This window comes from Mustela putorius, unplaced genomic scaffold, assembly GCF_011764305.1.
Source record: "Mustela putorius furo isolate JIRA1106 unplaced genomic scaffold, ASM1176430v1.1 tig00003836_pilon_pilon_pilon, whole genome shotgun sequence".
Classification (NCBI taxonomy): Eukaryota; Metazoa; Chordata; class Mammalia; order Carnivora; family Mustelidae; genus Mustela; species Mustela putorius.
The window spans coordinates 19,445,166-19,464,164 of NW_025421989.1; the positions used below are offsets into that span (position 1 = coordinate 19,445,166).

At 39.9% G+C, this 18,999-nt stretch overlaps 1 protein-coding gene across 7 annotated transcripts in view; it reads left to right on the forward strand.

Moving 5' to 3' along the window:
* Window positions 1-4,250: 4,250 nt before the first annotated feature.
* The window catches only part of ZFX (zinc finger protein X-linked), a 55,990-nt gene continuing 41,241 nt past the window's right edge, over window positions 4,251-18,999 (forward strand). For 2 of the 7 annotated variants that reach the window (XM_045089416.1, XM_045089415.1), the window contains exons 1-2: window positions 4,424-4,932; window positions 6,126-6,423. The gene's annotated coding sequence lies outside the window, so the exon portion shown is untranslated. Of the gene's footprint in view, window positions 4,357-4,421; window positions 4,933-6,125; window positions 6,424-18,999 lie in introns of those variants that run through there. The other 5 variants (XM_045089418.1, XM_045089419.1, XM_045089417.1 and 2 more) reach the window with 3 other exon arrangements.

An 18,999-nucleotide genomic window follows, 5' to 3' on the forward strand; every position in this document is an offset into this window, starting at 1 on the left:
TGAGTATAGGTCTTTCATCAGTACTATATCATTTTATCGAAAACATTTTGATAATGTATCTCTAAAAGATAAGGTATCTTTTAAGATTTAATCACATCAGAGGCATCTGGGTGTCTCAGTGGGTTAAGCCTCTGCCTTCAGCTCAGGTCATGATCTCAGGGTCCTGGGATCAAGCCCCGCATTGGGCTCTCTGCTTAGCGGGGAGCCTGCTTCCACCCTCTCTCTCTCTGCCTGCCTCTCTGCCTACTTGTGATCTCTGTCTGTCAAATAAATAAATAAAATCTTTAAAAAAAAGATTTAATCACATCGTCATTACACCTAAACCAAATTGACAATAAATTGTTTATATCCAGTTCATGTTGACAACAATTCGGTGTTCACATTTCTCTTACTTTTTTTTTACACTTGTTTGTTTGAATCAAGATCGAAATAAAATTCATACAGTGCATTTTATTAATAATGTCTTTTAAGTCTTTTCTTATCTATTGGTTTCCCCTAGAATTTTTTGGTATAGTTTATTTGTTGAAGAAAGCAGGTCCTATAGTGTTTCCCACCATCTGAATTTTGTTGATTGCATCCCTGTGGTCCGTCGGTATGTTTCTCTGTTCCCTGTATTTCCTGTAAATTGGCAGTTAGAGCTAAAGAGTTGACCAGGTTCAGGTTTGATTTTTTTAGTCACGAGGTATATGTCTAGTTGTCGTTCTGGTAGCAGCCATTTCTGTTCGTTGCCTAGATCCATTAATTCACTTGGGGTTGCAAAATGGTTCTATTCTAATTCCATCAAGTCTTCTTCATGTATTTATAGAATTATTAAAAGAAAATCACCCCATCAGCTGTTTGTCTAGCCTGAGGAACATATCATACAGGATAGTGCTTCATCTTTCCTTTTACTAGTTTTCAAAACAATAATTTGGTTCTCTACCATTCTGCAAAGGTGATCATTTTTTAAAAATTCACAATATAATACACATGCTATAAAATTCACTCTTTTAAATTGTACGATTTACCAGTCTCTAGTATATTCACAAAGCTGTGCAATAGATCATTTTTAAAAGTCTCATTATAAACTCACAAACATACTTGATGTGTTTCATTCCACAGCAGTTAATCCTTTGACATCCAAATTTTTTCATCTTTAGCCAACTAGAGCCTCTATAAACTGGTCCCTGAGACTCTCTGACACACCCCTAGTAAGCTTTGACATTTTTTTTCTTGCTTTCTGTTATGAGGAGATATTCCTCGTTTGCTATGTACTTTTCTGCCTCAGCCCAGGAATCCGTCATTTCTTCCAGAAACCCTGGTTCCTTTAGTGGAAAATTGTACATAGAGGCCCAAGGCTGGGGACCTGGCAGGTCATTGTTTCTAGGCCTCACATATCGATTTTCACCTTTTTAGTGGAGGAATTTGTTTGTTGTGTTCTGTGATTTATAATCCATGAGAATTTGGCTATTGGTGACTTTCAGGAACTAAACATTGTCTTATTCAACTAATGACTTGTGTGAAAAAATACTGTTTGAAAATCACCTAATTGTCAGTCACTGTTTATTTAAAAATTATTTCCCTTGGGGAGGGTGTGTGGCTTAAAGGCTCAGATTAAATATTCTTACTTGACGTTAATTATAGCCAGCTGAATTCCAACATGATGCAACTTGCTCATGTTAAGATAAGTATAACTTAAGTATCAAGTATCAGATAAATGGTTCATTTTTATAGGGCATGCTTAGTTCAATAAAACTAGGGCCTTTCTAGGGGAAAGTGAATAATTTTCAACCTTACGGATATAAAATAAATGAATTACCACAACTTTATTCAAGAAGGTCTCTGTTTTCTAAGGCAATAATTTACTGTTTCCCATTTGGATTTCCATCAGTCAGTGACGTGGAATGAAAATCAACAGCTTCTTTTCTTCTTGTTGTTCTTTTCTTTTCTTTCTTTCTTTTTTTTTTTTTTTTCTAACAGCTTCTTTTCTGACTAATCTTTCTCTGGAAAAGTGATTGAAAGGCCTGGTATTATTTCTGGCTCAAGGACCTATAAACATGTCAGGGATTTTAGTTAAGTTATTAAAACACTGTCAAAACCTTGAGTAGAAGCTTTTAACTATCTGATATACATTAACAGCTCTGAAGGAACAAATAAATTTTAGCACATAACCAAAATCCATTTGACTGCATTGAAAACATCTATTCTGTATTCACAGCATATGCCTCTGAAATATTCCGCTCTCCATGTACCTAAATAAAATTTCCTTTTACTGTGTGCTTATTTAAGCGAGAAAATGAAAGCACTTAAGAATGTTTTTATTCTGCCACACACAGCCTCCTTATTTGCAGTTCCCCAAGGGCAAGCACCACATCTTTTTACTCTCTGTGCCCAGAATTCTATAGGTCCCAAGTACCAAAACATTGAACAAAAGCAGCAATGCAAGATAGGCTGTCGTTCAGGGTAAGGTGTCAGGTCCTTAATCACTCACCGCTTGGTTACCAAATGCTTTCATTGATCTTAGGTGTCCTCCAGGTCCCAGTGTGAATATTTTCATAAACTACGTTTTGTGTGTTACTATAAGATTGAACAATTTCTGATCTCCGTTGCTTATACTTTCTTTGTTCCTTTATTTTATAATGAGTATTTTATATTGAGTGTACTGCTAGTAAAATGATCTTCATCATACACTGTTGTTTATGGCCTTCCATAAATGGATTTAAAGTACAAATTACTTTCCCTTTCTTGACAACTTATAGTTGAGCTCATCTGTATGACCAGCTATAGAATATTTGTTGTACCGCAAAAAAGTTTTATCTAATGTAATCGATAGAACCAGGGGGCATTGTTTCCTTGTTTCCCAACGAAGTTAATAGTCTCTTATGTATGAAAAGTAATGGTAAAGGGCTTTTGAAAAATCTAAAGACCTAAACTACTTCCGGACTTCTAAATGAGGAAACATCTTTTTCTTTTATGAACCCCATACTGTTTTCTGAAGTGCTTTATATCAGTGTACTTAGAAGTATTTGATGGTAATTATGGAGGAACTAACAAGAATGCTGACTTTAGGTTTTTGTATTCATGCTGCTTGTAGCTACATGGTGATGAGGCCCCATTCTTGACATACCATAGCATTAAATGGAGGCCCTTGGAAAGTACTTAAAACACTGGTTATCAGTTTTTGGTTATTAGTATGCACACACAAGCTATTTCCCATATTTTACTTGAACAAGTATTAGTTTTATTTACCTTTCTGTGAATACAGTCTGTCTCACAACCCAATGCAATTTTCTAGAAATGTTGAAGACATGTTGTCATTCACCATTTTTGAAAGGAAATTTAATCTCTTGCAAAAAACCAAAGGTAAAGCCTGGAGAGGAAAATTACCCCCCAGTATGTCTTCAGAGATTTCTGGTTATTATACCTTTGTTTTTCCTTCTTGAAAGCATTTTATAATTGTAGAATTTCTGAGGGAAAGGACAACTTGCATTATGGGAGTTTTAAAGTTATGATAGGAACCTAAATAAATACATGGCCTCTGTATTTGAAGAGACTTCACACCGGTATGCTATTTGCTTTATAACCGTTGTGTTCGTTACTGTTTAAAAATCTCTTTTTAACATTTAGTGAACTGAAGAAATAAAACGTCAGATTCTGGATTAATATAAGGATTACATCGCTTAACGTTTAACTAGTAACTTGTAAACATAGTTTGGGTCCCAAGTTCAGTATGGAAAGCATGAAAATTTAATGGAAATGCAAATATGCATTTTTGGAGTTCATAAATGCTTGTTTATCAAATACATATTTTTTTGCTCTTAAATATTTTTAAAGTTTAAAAGGCTTGTTTTAGTTTGTAAAATAAAAAACCAACTATACTCAATTCTGCTACCTCTCTAAAGACTGAAAAACTCATTGTTTATAAAACAATTACACAAGGCTTAGGTTTCATAGGCTCCCAAACTCTGAAATAGGTATGTAGAAAATATACATTAAAAATTCCTGTTCATTGCAATGTGCGAAACCAGTTTGAAAAGGCAGCGCTTTTCCTCATCTTTGTATCCTGCAAACTAATAAAATCAGGTCCTCTGACTAAATGCTTGTTAAAAGAAAAATTAAACGATTTGGTAGTAGCTGTAGGATAACCCTTCTCCCCCTCCTCGTGCCCACACACCCATTTAGACTGGCAAGCCTTTTTTCATTTTATTTCAGATTTTTTTTTTTTTTTTTTTAAGCCAAGGCAGGGGACGGCGGGGATTGCTAAATTTATCTTCTCCAGCCACAGGGATGAAGAAAACACATTTACTGCGGGCGGGGGTCTGAGGCCCTGCAAACAACTCGAGCAGGCGCCTCGGCCAAGACTGGCACGGAGAGGCGGTAGGTCTCCGGGGAGGGCCCGGGGGGCGGCCGAGGCCCACAGGAGATGGTAGCGCGGGGGGGGGGGGCGGCCAGGCCGGGTCGGGTGCGGGCCGCCCGCCTCTCCACGGGGTCGAAGGACCGCGGCCCGGCGCGGTCTTTACGGCCGAGGCGGCGGCAGCGGCGCGTGTGTAGCGGCGGCGGCGGCGGCGGCGGGCGGGAGCGCGGAGGAGGTGGAAAGAAGGGGGGCGCTGTCACGGAGACTCCGGCCGCCGGAGACCCCGCCGCAGCGAGGCCACTGGGCTCCCCGGTCGCGGAGCGTGAGCGGTGCCAACCCGGGGCGCCGAGGGGGCACACCGGGCGGAGGAGGGGGCCTATCTACCCTTCCGCATTTTCCTGGGTCTCTCTCCCGGGCGGTGACGTGACGTGCTGACGGCGGGCCCGTGCCGGGGAGCTGGGCCGCTTTTTGTCAGCTCCGAGCTCGGCCCCTCCTCCCTCCCTCCGCCCGCCCCACCAGCCGGAGCCCGGCCCAGTGCTCCAGAGAAAGGCCGGCCTGCAGCACCCGGCACCGTCGCCGACCGCCCGCACGCCCGTCCGGTGAGTTCCGGGCGCCGCCGCAGCCGTGGGGCCTAGCGCGCGCGCAGCGGCCTGGTCCCGGCCTGGTCGGCGGCCCGCGAGGCCCCCTTCCGCGCTAGGCCGGGCGTTGCGGCGCGTGGCGCCGAGCAGGCCCCGAGGAGGCCGCAGTTAGGCCCGGGGAGGAGCCCGGCTGCCCCGAGCGGCGGCGGAGGCGCTCTCCGTGAACGGGCGGGGGTTGGGGGAGGGTCGCCCGGTGGCCCGGGAGGCGGCGGAGGGGCGTCGGGTCGGCGCCGCGGCCTGCCCGGGGCACCGCGCGGGGGCGAGGCCTGGCAAGGAGTCGAAGGCTGCAGGCGTGAGGTGAAGGCCGCAGGCCGGCCGGGCCGATTTTCGCTATGTAAATATCGGCGAGGGGGGGGCGGAGGGACGGGGGACAAGATGGCGGCGGCTCGGCGCCTGCTGCAGGGGACGATTGAGGGGGTTGTCGGGAGGGGGAGCCGCCATCTTGAAGGCGGCGTCTGAAGAGAAAATTCCGCTACAGCCCGTGAGGGGGGGTCGGAGAGCGGGCGGCGGCGGCGGCGGCGGCTCCGGTGACGGGCCCCCGAGGCTCGGCACGGCAGCGTGTGCGCGCGGAGGGGGCGTGCTCGCTCCCCACAGCGGCCATTGCCCTTGCCGCCATGATGGGCGCTCAGGCTCTAGGCGCTCGGCGGCAGCGCCACCTTGCTGCCCTCCCTCCCGCAGCCCCGTGACTGGCTGCTGCTTCCGCTGCATTTTAACTGAGCTGCCGCAGGCGGCCATCTCGTCCCTCAGCGTCCCTGGCTGCGCGCCTTTCTCCCGCTCTTATAGCAACCCGAGGGCTGCCGGGACGGGTGGCAGCCCAGGCGTCTAGGTTCACTACGGCAAATGGAACCCCACGACATTGTATTTTTAGTCAGCGTCGTACGTGGCTGTTATAGGGCCCTTGATGCGGTTTTCCAACACTCACTGCTTTCTCTAGTACAAATAAAATTCAAATACAAATAAAATTCGGTAGGAAAGAAGTTCTTGTCACTCCTTTATCCAACAGGGGGAAAAGTGTAATTTGCACAGCACGAAAACGAATAAATTTTTAGAGGAGTCTTTTCCACTCATTTATTTGAAAACAACTTTCTTGAAAAGGTCCGTTTAAACTATTAGTGATCTGTTCGTATTAACTTTTTTTTTTTTTTTTTTTTTAGGAATAAGACGGGCAGAAAGTTTTATTTTCTTAGTGTTGCAGTACTGTTCCTCTGCTTGCTATGATTTTTAGTTTATTTGATTTTAAAAATTCTTAGGTGGCATTCTGTCCCTTAAAGGGCTTTTTGATTGCATACTGTACAACTCCCCCGCAAACTTGGAACCCAGTGTTACTGATGCACTGCGCTGGCTGATAAGAAAGAGTAGAAAGGTTCTTGTAATGCAGACGGTGGCTGCAAGAAGTTCGTTGTTCAGAGACGGAGGAGACGTGGTGGATTGCGCTCAAGTGCTGCGGGAAAGGTACAACCAATTACTGGGGTAGCAGAGGAAGGCAGAGTTTCTATTTGGAGCATGAGGAAAGGGTTTCTGAAGTAGGTGACGTTTTGAGGTTACTTAAGGATGGGTAGAAATTTGTTAAGCAGAGGTGGGGGCTGGGGAAAGGGCATTTCAAGGGTGAAGCTTCTTTACAAATTAGTATGTGGGGGGAAAAAAAACCAAAGCTAAAAACAAGCAATAAGTATTTGTAGTTTGGCAGGAGTCGATGGGGAAGGTAGGAGGGTGGTGGGAATCCTGGCTAGAAAAGATGGAAGAGCTTGCTTGCCAGGTTGGGGGGGGGGGCCTTATATGATCGGGCTGCCCAGGGAAGCGCTCACGTAGAAGGATGGCGATACACCTGAGCTGGCGTTTATATTTACTTACCAGTTCCATTGGACCTAGGAAAAGATTCAGCGTTGAGAAATAATGAGAGTAGCAAGTGGATCAGTGTTTTCACTACCTGAATGATTATCAAAACTGTTTGGAAGTTAAGCCAATTCTGCTATTTTTTCAATGACTAACTTCTCCAAATAACGTTTAGTTCTGAGATGTAATTTTTGTAGTAAACAAAGAGTGAGAGGTTTCTAACTTTTCATTTACTGTGGTTGAAAATTGCAGCCGTAGTGCTCTGGGTTACTTTGGAAGATGAGCAATGAACTTACTTCCTGCAGGTATTTTCATGGTGATTTTTTAAGAAGTCAGTTTGAAAAGTTAGAAGAAAGTTTACTAAAAAGGCAGCAGCCTTCAGATGGCCTTTGGCAGTCCCTGTTCTTAAGCCTGGTGAGAGTAACTACCCTTTTGTTTGAGAGGGGACTAAGGCCATTTGCTAAGCTAAACTTGCTCATGTTTTGATTAATACTTGACTGTCCTAGAGGGACGTGTGGGGAATGTGTTTCCTAGAATCCTATGATCTAAATCTATAAGTAGCATAAGTATTCACTAGGAAGTTGTTTCAGTTTTTCCATTTTCCTGGACTGCCAGGAGTCGGAGCACTGATGCTCCATAAGAGGACAGAAGGGAACTGAAGATTAAGATTCTCGTGTTTATCATAAGGGGCCATGGTTTAGAAAAGTTGGAGAACACTGCATTGTAGGAGGCTGACTAGAAGCAAGTTGCTAAGCAAGTGGGCTGTGGTTGTTGAGGTGGTAAGGATAAACATAAACTTAGAAGAACCAGTTGCTTTCTATCTTGACAGCTGGGAAAGACATAGAAGAGCTGTAAAAAAGAGAGCACTGTCTAGCTGCACACACAGTACAGCAGGATTAGGTGGTTAACATTGAGATTCAACTTGTGTAGTCAGGAAAACAGATCATGTGTAGTTCAGAAGGATTTCTGTCGGATACCATTAAGTTTTTGCCTGAAAGGGTAGACCTTGATGATCTGGAAAACTGGTGTAACACTTTACTACGCAACCATTTTGGATAAATAAGGTGTTCTTAATTTATGCGTATATTTCAGATAGGTTCAGGTTTCCTTTTTTTTTTTTTTTAACAAAACATGCCCACAGTGCATTAAAAAAAATTTTGTCCCCCCAGATTGCTCTTTGTAAATGCTTCGTCTCTAACCCCATCGGGACTCGTAATTGTCATTGGTGACCTTGCCTGTGTTATTTGTGTTTGTGTACACTGGCGATTCCAGACTATTTTTTGACTCTAAAACTCCTCCACCCGCCCTTGAAACCCCTCAGCCTCACAGAATTATCTAATCTCTTACTTAAACCAGAAAGATAGACAACAATCTGATCTAAGCATTTGAGTTTCCTTCCTTTCCCCTGTATACTCCTCCTCTCTCTCTACCTAGGCTTTCCTCCAGTTCTTTCGCTGCTGAAAGAATTGGCCTCCTTCAGGCCCACAACCATTCCGCCTACGAGGCTCTTTCAGTGATTCTGCTGCTTGCATCGTTGCCCCTATGCTGGTGCCTTTCCTCCTCAGAAACACTCCTAGGTTTGCTCATCTTACAAAAACCTCACTAGTCTTCTCGTTTCCTGCACCAATACTTTTATTTCTTTTCATTGCACTTACTCCTGAATCCACCATTTCCGAAATTGGGAAACTTTCAGAAGATGTCATTGGATGTATTAATAAAAGTGTTCTTTGTTTCAGAAATTTTCTGTGCCTTCTCCGTCTTCTGTCATGGGATTTCCCTCAAGGTTAATTCTCTGTCCTTTTTCTTGAGTCTTCTCCCTTGGTTTGAATGTCCCTTTACCATGCCAACCCTCTTCTAGTTTCTCGTCTAGCATTTCCAGTTGCCTACTGACCATCTCTACCCAGGTGTGTTACTGTCTCAACATGGATGAAACCAAATTTATCTGGTATATTGTAGATGTTCAGTACTAGTTATAGTCTTTTTTCTTACTTGTTTTTTATCTCAGAGTCCCTCAAACAAATCTTGCTGTCTCACTTTCTTTTTGTTATTCGCACTCTTGTTTTTCCAGGCTCATTCTTCTTTGTCTCATATCAGTGTGGGCAACTTTAATTTAGCATTTGACCTATTATATTTTTAACTGTGTGTTTATATATATATATTTTAAAGATTTTATTTATTTATTTGACAGAGATCACAAGTAGGCAGAGAGGCAGGCAGAGAGTGAGAGAGGGAAGCAGGCTCCCCGCTGAGCAGAGAGCCCGATGCGGGACTCGATCCCAGGACCCTGAGATCATGACCTGCGCCGAAGGCAGCGGCTTAACCCACTGAGCCACCCAGGTGCCCCCTGTGTGTTTATATTTTTGTCATCTTTTCTGAACTCTGATTGTAGAGACAGGTTCTCTTTTATTATCCTCGAGCAGTACCTGGCACGTGGTCATTGTCTCTGAAAACAATGATCTCAGTTATTGGTTATAGAAAACTTTTTGTAGTTGATTAGTTTTCAGGTATTAAAGCATCTAATCTGTGTGTCCTTTGTCCAAGGAGTATACATATTAAGGCACATACATGAGCTGGGTATCCCCACCCCCACTGCTTAACTTTTTGGGGTCATTATGGCCAATCAGTTCTTACTCCTCTCAAATTTTTCTTTTTCTTTTCTTTCTTTTTTTTTCAAATTATTTTTCCAAACAACTTTTTACAGTAAAAACCCAGGTATCTCAGGGTGCCTGGGTGGCATAATCAGTTAATTGTCCAATTCGCTTTTGGCTGGGGTCATGGTCTCGTGATCCTGGGATCAGTCCCTGCATTGGGCTCCGCGCTCTGTGGAGTCTGCTTGAGCTTCTCTCCCTCTCCCCGTGCTCATCCCGCTAGGGTGTGCTTTCTCTCTAAAATACATAAATCCTTTTTTTTTTTTTGAGTATTTTTATTTGTTTGCGCGAGAGAGCGAGCGAACACGAGTGGGGGGAGAGGGAAGCAAGGGAGCCCGATGTGGGGCCGATCCCAGGATCCCCGGGTTGTGACATAAGCCAAAGGCAGATGCTCAACCTACTGAGCCACCTAGGCACCCCAAATAAATGTTTAAAAATCCAGGTATCTCATAACTATGTTTTATTCAGAGGAGGCACACTTTAAGGAAAATTCGGTGACACATAGGTATAGGATTTTTAAAAATATATTTAAAATTTTTAAATTGTGAAATATTTCAGAACTCCTGAAAAGCAAGGATCACCCAGAACTTAATAGTTTATTACATATTTGCTTCATAACTTTTTTTGTTTAAAGAAAGAAAATTTCACAAATCCATTTAAAGAGTGTCCCCCCCAGCCCATTCCTGTCTTTTCTTTGCAAGAAATAACAATTGTCCTAATACATATGTACCAAAACCATTATCAGGTATTGGTTTTTATGTTTGAACTTTAAATAAATGGTATATACTGTGTGGGTCATCTCATGTATTTTTTTCACTTAAAATTGTGTTTTTGAGGTTTTTCCATTTTGTATGTGGATCTAGTTCAGGAGTTCTCAGAGTGTGCTCTGGGAATTCCTAGGGATCCAGAAAATTCTTTTTCCCACATTCTTGTGTGCTCTGTGTGAGTGCTGTACATAGGCTACATGATGCGTGATGTCATAATAGGTTGAACACAGAAGCATTTATGGGAATCCAGCTGTCCTCTCTCAAGCCTATCTTTAAAGAGATTTGAAGAAATGTAAAACAATACTCTCTTCACTTATTTTTTGTTTTGAAAAATTATTTTAAAATAAGTGTTTATGTACAGTTGGCTTGTTTTTAATGAATTAATATTTTTAAATGTCTCAGATTTTATTTCTAATGTAAGTATCTATAGATAGAATACATGTAAAGAAAAACTGTTTGGGGTCCCCAATTTTTAAAAATGTAAGGGGGTCCTGGGACCAAGAAGTTTGAAAACTACTGATCTAGTTCATTATACTTGTATTTCAATGTATAAATATACTGTGGTTTATTTATCTGTTCTTCAGAGGGGCCATTATGTTGTTTGTAGTTTTGTGCAGTTTCAAACAGTGCTGCTATGAACATCCTTACACGGTGTTCTTCTCTCTTGAGATTATAGATGTAGAATTGCTACATTCAAGAGTGTGAGTTTGTCGACTTTACTGGGAATTGCCGAATCATCAAATTGTGTTCCATATGACACTCCCACCAGCTGCGTATGAGCCTCTATTTCTGGAGACTACTGCCAAAAGATTAGCTTTTACAATTTTTTCCAATCTGTTGAGTATAAATTGTATCTCATTGCTGTTTTCACTTTGCATTTCTTAGATTACTATTGAGGTTGAGCTTTTTTCCCCCTGTGTATTTATTGACCATTTGAATTTTCTGTGACTTGCTTATTTTTACCTTTGGGTCCATTTTTCTGTTGGGTTGTTTCTTTTTCTCATTGGTTGATGGGTATTCTTTTTATATTCTGAATACTAATGATTTGTAATTATACATACTGAAAATACCATTTCCTAGCTTGTGGTTTATCTTTTAGCTTGTTTGTGTAGGATTTTTTAATGTGAAGGTCGCCAGTTTTCTCAGTTTTTTTTTCATTGATGGCTTATGTCTTTTTGTATATGCAGGCAGTTCTTCCTTTACCCCAAGGTCATACTGATACTTTTTAATATTTGGGTCATTAATTCATCTGAAGTTTCTTCTCTGTTGTATGATGTGGGGATCTAATTTTATTTTTTTAATATGGATTCATCAAGTAATTCAGCCATTCTCTGCACTGATTTGTAATGAAACTCCTGAGGTTTATTGTATTCTCATATATACACATCTGTTTCTAGTTTCTGTCTTCTGATTCCATCGGCCTGTTTGACTCTCTGTACCACTCTGACTTAAAAGTGATAGCTTTATAACTAAATTTTTTTTTAAATAATCTGTTCTTTTTCTTCAAAACTTTTAAAGCTATTTTCTTTTTTGGGGGGAGGTGTCAGTTTGTCAATGTCTATGGAAAAACTGTTGGACTTTTATTGTATTTGCATCAAATTTACAGAATAAATATATAGACGCATAGATACATGATAAGTAGTGGAGCTGGAATTTGAATCTGAGCATGCGCTGCTGCTTTTCATAAAGCTTTTGCACAGCTTTGCTTTTTTGCTAGATACTATGCAATTGTTGTGAATAGGATTTTATTATTAGTTATTTTTATTTAGTTATTGCTAATGCATAGGGAATGCTATGGACTTACATATATTAATCATGTAAACTTGCTGATCTTTGCTCTTACTGTATTTCATAGATTCTGAGATGCAACCCCCCCACCCCCCGTATTTTAGAGTTTATAAAATCAAAATAGGTTTTTGGTAGGTCACCTTATAGTTACTGTCATTCAGGCAGCAGTCATGATGTAGTTCTCATTGCACACACTTGGTCAACACTCTTTGTTTTGTCATTACTTAAATGAGCATGTACATTGTTGTGTTGTTATTTCATGCCAAACACTACAAGTGAAGGCAGAAGAAATTGTGAAGTGAATGTCTGACTGGAAAGAAGATCCCACAGATAATAGTGGAGCATCTTAAGAAATGCTGTGTCACCAAAACTCTTGTTGGCCGAGGACAGTATTGTTAAGAAAGATTGGATAGCTTTGAGTAGAAAAAAGCAATCCATAGTAGGACCTTGAATGTGAAGTTTTAGGAAAGTTATATAGGAAAGTTTGGCTTTTATTTTTCTTTCTGTATATGTGCAAGATATGATAAAATATATAAGTCTAAAAGAATGGTCTCAATCTAAAATGAAAATTCTAGATAAAAAAGTATGGCATTGGTTTAATTGGCAGTGTTTTTTCGTAGTTTTATGTAAAACAACGGTGTATCTTATAGTTGGTAGTATCTTTAGATTGAGTGAAACGTGCAGATAATAGTTTATAATTCTTTTGTATTTTCTAAGTAGTTGAGTGTGATTAGTGGAGATTTTATTTCTTATTTACCATTAGATTTTGCACCCTGTTTCATTATTTTCTTCTGAAACTGCATTGACTAATCATTCATTAGCACAGTGTTGAATGGAAGCACTGGTATCAGGCATCCTTCTCTAGGTACTTTAATGGAGTGCTTCTAATATTTTGTCATTGCATATCATGCTGTAGTGGGTTTTTTTTTTTTTTGGAGGGAATAGATATTATTTATTTTCTACTGATCATTTTAGAATTTTCGTCTTGAACAATTGATTTTTGTGTGTGTGTGTGCCTTTGCTGCATCTGTTGGTGTGATGAATTGCATTAATATATTTTTTTTAGTGTAGGCTCCATGCCCAGTGTGGAGCCCACCACAGGGCTTGAACTCAAGACCCTGAGATCAAGACCTGAGCTGAGATAAAGAGTCAGACCCTTAACCAATTGAGCCACCCAGACATCCCTAGATTTTTCTGTTTTAAATTGTGTTTGGATGCCCTGGATATTTGCATTCCTTTGTTATTACCAAGTACTTTTCCTTTTTGGTGTAGTCTTAGTTTTGTTTCCATAGCAAGCTTATGCTAACTTCATAAGATGGGTTATATTTTGAGACAAATTGTATTTAATGGAGATGCTCTGTTTCTTGAAAGTTAGAATTCATCTTTGAAACTGGTATTTTTTGTGATTTGATTTTTGATATAGTTTCATGATGGTAAGTCTTTTTGGCTTTTCTTGTTTCTTGTTACACAAAAGGAACAATATTTTAGAAGAATATAAAATTTCAAATATATTGGTATAAAATACAGGCTTCTATAATGACTTTAAAATATTTATTTCATTAATTTGTTTCTTTTTTTCCTGACCATTACTACCAGTAACTTGTCTATGTTATTAAGGCTTTCCAAATAGCACTTTTATTGATCCTTTCTGTTCCTACTGATATGAGTAATATTTCTTTCCTTCTACTTTATTTGCATTTACTCTGATATTTTAAAAAATTTAATTTGAAGGTTTAGCTTATTAATATTTAATCTCTGCTCTTATTATGCCTTTAAAACTATAAATTTTCTGTAAACTCTGACTTGATGCTGTGATTTTGACATTAATTCATTTTTATTAAGTTCTAAATATACTGTGATTTTCATAACTTCAGTGAATTATTTATAAATTTGTTTTTAAATCTATGGGATTTTTTTTCTCTTGTCTCTGTGACATTTATTTCTATATTATTGCATTATAGTTGTTAGTACTGATTGATATGTAAAAATAAACCGTATTTCTCTGTACTGACAATAAGCAATGAAAATCAAATTTAAGAGCCAGTACTTATTACTCAGCCATCAAAAAGAATGACATCTTGTCATTTTCAACGACATGGATAGAGCTAGAGAGTATTAAGGTAAATGAAATAAGTCAGAGAAAGACAAATACCATATAATTTCACTCATACATAGAATTTTAAGAAGCAAAGGCACAGAGGGGGAAAAGAGGCAAACCAAGAAATAGAGTCTTAACTGTAGACAATAAATTGATGGTTACCAGAGGGGAGGTGGGTGGCGGGGACAAGCTAAACAGGTGATGGGGATTAAGGATTGCACTTGTGTTGAGTACCCAGTGTTGTATGGAAATGTTGAATGACTGTATTGTGTACCTGAAACTAATATTGCACTATGTGTTAACTGGAATGTAAGTAAAAACATACTAAGACCTTTAGTAAAAGCTTTACTGAGAAGTAGAAGAATAACTAAGTTAGTGGGGAGAGATAAATCCGTGGACTGGAAGTATCAGCATTTCGAACAGGTCAGTTGTGATATGTAGGGATTCAATGCAATGCCAAGCAAAACCCCAACAGGACTTCTTTTTTTTTTTGATCAATTCTCAAATTTATATGGAAATGCAAAGGGCCTGGAATTGCGAAGGCAATCTTGAAAAAAAGTTGGAAGACTTACAGTACTATATATCAAACCTCATTATAAAGTTAGATTGATTAAAACAGCGGGCACAAAGCCAGATTGATCAGTAGACTGGAACAGTCTGAGAGAAGACCTACATAGAGAAGGTCAGCTGATTTACAACAAAAGTGTGTTGGGATTTTGATTGAATGTAGAGGTTAATTAAGGGAGAATTGATACTATTCAACATATTAAAGAACAAGACTTTTTAAAAAGTTTTTATTCAAATTCCAGTTAGGTAACATGCAGTGTAATAATAGTTTCGTATGTATTATATGGTGATTCAGCACTTCCATATAACACCTGGTGCTCATCACAGCAAGAACACTGCATACTCCCCAACACTTACTTAACCCATCCCCCCACCCACCTCCTGTCTGGTAACCATCAGTTTTTTCTCTATAGTTAAGAGTCTGTTTCTTGGGGCACCTGGGTGGCTGAATCATTTGGGCGTCCAACTCTTGGTTTTGGCTCAGGTCATGATCTAAGGGTTGCGAGATTAAGACCCACGTCAGCCTCCACACTCAGCAGGGAGTCTACTTGGGATTCTCTCTCTCCCTCTCCCTCTTCCTCTGTGCCCTGTGCCCGTGCCCTCCCCCCTGCCCATGCTCCGTGCTCCCTTGGGTTCTTTCTTTCAAAATAAATACATACATACATACGTACATAAATCTTTTTTTTTAACATCTGTTTCTTTGTTTGCCTCTCTTCTTCCCCTTTGCTGTTTTCTTTATGTCTTAAATTCCACATATGAGTGAAATGGTATTGATCTTTCTCTGACCTATTTCGCATAGCACAGTACTCTAGCTCTATCTGTGTCATTGCAAATGACAAGATGTCATTCTTTTTTATGGCCGAGTAATATTCCATTGTGTATATATACCACATCCATTCATTAGTTGATGGACACTTGGGCTGTTTCAAAAATTTGGTTATTGTAGATAATGCTGCTATAAACATTGGAATGCATGTATACCTTTGAATTACTATTTTTGTATTTGGGTAAATAACTTATTGCAATCTCCAGATCATAGCATAGTTCTGTTTTTTTAACTTTTTGAGAAACCTCCATACTGTTTTCCACCGTGGCTGTACCAGTTTGTATTCCCACCAACAGTGCAAAGAGGGTTCCCCTTTCTCCACATCCGCACCAATACCTGTTGTTTCTTCTGTTGTTGATTTTATCCATTCTGACAGATGTGAGGTGATATCTCATTGTAGTTTTGATTTGTATTTTTCCTGATGATCAGTGATGTTGAGAATCTTTTGATGTGTCTATTCTCCATCTGTTTGTTTTCTTTGGAAAAGTGTCTCATTGTGTCTTCTGCCCATTATTTAATTGGATTATTTCTGTTTTGGGTGTTGAGGTTTTATAAATTCTTTATATATTTTAGATACCCTTTATCAAACATGTTATTTGCAAATGTCTTCTCCCATTCTGTAGTTTGCCTTTTAGCTTTGTTGATTGTTTCCTTTGCTGTGCAAGAGCTTTTTATTTTGATCATGTCCCAATAGTTTACTTTTGCTGTTGTTTCCCTTGCCTCAGGAGACGTATCTAGAAAGAAGTTGCTGTTGCCTATGTCGAAGAAGTTATTTGCTTGTGTTTTCTTCTAGGATTTTAATGTTTTCATTTCTCACATTTAAGTCTTTCGTCCATTTTGAATTTATTTTTGTGTGTGGTGTAAGAAAGTGGTCCAGTTTTCGTTCTTTTGCATGTAACTCCCAATTTTCCCAACCCCATTTATTAGAGAGACTTTTTTCCCATTGCATATTCTTTCCCACTTTGTCAAAGATTAATTGACTATATAGTTGTGGGTTTGAAGAGCAAGATTAATGTATCTATATGTTTGTGTTTTTTAATCACACTTAGAGTTTTCAAGTATTTTTATCAATGGGATTTAAATGTGTTACGTAAGAAAACTTTTGTCTTCAAGTCTATTAATTTTGTACCATCACACTATAAAACCATACTGATGGTAGTTTTTCATTTGATTCCTTTGGACTGCATAGTTATATCATATATAAATAAGTATAATTTCTTTTAAATAATTGTGGTTTGCATTGTATTATCTTACCTAATTACATTGGCTATAAATTCTCATGTAATCTTAATAATACTGTTATTGGGTGTACTTGTCTTTTGAGAGTGTTAGGGAGTTGGTGGGGCGGGACAGAGGGAGAGGGAGATAGATGATCTTAAGCAGGCTGCATGCCCAGTGCTGAGCTCTGTGCTGGGCTCAGACTCATGACTCTGAGATCATGACCTGAGGCAAAATTATGAGTCCGTTACTTAAGGGACTGAGCCATCCAGGCACCCCAGGGTGTCCTTGTTTCCATTGACTTTAGAAGGAATACTTTTAATGTTTTACCTTAATTGAATCGATGTCTTTTTTTGTTATAAGTTCATACATCATTCTCCTATTCAAAAACATGTTGTGTAACATGCACTAGTTTAAGATTTGCTTATACTTGTGTTTTTTATAATTTATAAAATTGTTATAAAATTCACCTTTTAAAAATGTACAATTCAATGGTTTTTGGTAAATTCAGAGTTGTGCAACCATCACCACTAATTATAGGGCATTTTATCACCCCCAGAAGGAACCCTGTGTCCATTAGCAATCATGATCACTAACTCCCACCCCTCACAACCACTAATCTACTTTCTATCTGTATGTATTTGCCTATTCTTGACATTTAATACATGATCTTTTGTTTCTGGCTTCTGTCACTTAGCATATTCTTTCCAAGGATCATCCATGTGGTAGCATGTATTTGTGTTTCATTCCTGTTGTGTTTTTTTTTTTTTTAAAGATTTTGTTTATTTATTTGACAGAGATCACAAGTAGGCAGAGAGGCAGGCAGAGAGAGAGGAGGAAGCAGGCTCCCTGCTGAGCAGAGAGCCCGACGTGGGGCTCAATCCCAGAACCCTGGGATCATGACCTGAGCCGAAGGCAGAGGCTTTAACCCACTGAGCCACCCAGGCACCCCTCCTGTTGTGTTTTTTAAAAAAGATTTTATTTATTTGAGAGAGACACCCCATGTGTACAAGTGAGAATGAGCTGGGGGAGGGGCAGAGGGACATGCAGACTCCCTGCTGAGCACAGAACCTGGATCCCAAGGTGGGGTGATGTGGGCTCTCTTCTATGGGCTCAATCCCAGTACCCTGAGATTATGAACTGAGCCAAAGTCAAATGTTTAATGGACTGAGCAACCCGGGCCCTCCATTCCTGTTGTATTTTTGTTTGTTTTGTTTTAGATTTTATTTATTTATTTGACAGACGGAGATCACAAGTAGGCAGAGAGGCATGTGGGTGCGAGGAATAGAGAGAAGCAGGCTCCCTGTGGAGCAGAGAGCCTGATGCGGGGCTTGATCCCAGGACCCTAGGATCATGACCTGAGCTGAAGGCAGAGAGGTTTGAACCCACTGAGCCACCCAGGCGCCCCTGTATTTTTTAACTGTTAGGAAAATAATCTTTCTGGGCTACCTGGCTGGCTCAGTAGGTACAGCATTGTGACTCTTGATCTTGGAATTGTGAGTTTGAGCACCATGTTGGGTACAGAGATTACTTAGAAATAAAACCTTTTAAAAAATCTTTATATTACAGTGTAACGGAGTATTTATTTTTAAATATATTTTTAAAGATTTATTCCACAAGTGAGCAGGAGCAGGAGGATAGGCAGAGGGAGAAGGAGAAGCAGACTCCTCGCCAAGCCAGGGAACCCCATGTAGGGATGTGGGGCCTGATCTCAAGACCCAAGGAGAAGGCAGATACCTAACCCACTGAGCTACCCTGGCGCCTCCTGAGTAGTTTGTTTTAAATAAAAAGTAAATGTTCCAGAGTATGGGAAATGAAAAGTGGACAAAAAAGGAGACATCCTGACTAATTGTTAAATTATGACCCTGCCCAAACCTGGAGAGAATACTGCTAAAAACGACATATAACAGAAATAGATGTTGAATTTCAACTTTTTTGGCATCTAGTGAGAGTATTAGGATTTTACTTTTTTGACCCATTAATTTGGGCCATTATTTGGCTCCATCCTTGAATTCCGGAATAACCATAGTTTGTCAAGGTCTGTGTGTGTCTGTGTGTACATGCTTTTTACATGATGGATCACATTTGCGAACACTTCACTTTGGATTCATAATTAATCAAGTTTGTGGTTTGATTACATTATTTTAGTTAGGTTTTTTAAAAAATGGCAAGATTTTGTAAAAGAAAGAGAAAGCTTTTCTCCTCTTTTCTCCTCTTTTTCCTTTATTCAAAAAAATTTCCCCACAATTTCATGGTGATTGGGTTTTCCTTTAATGAATTAAT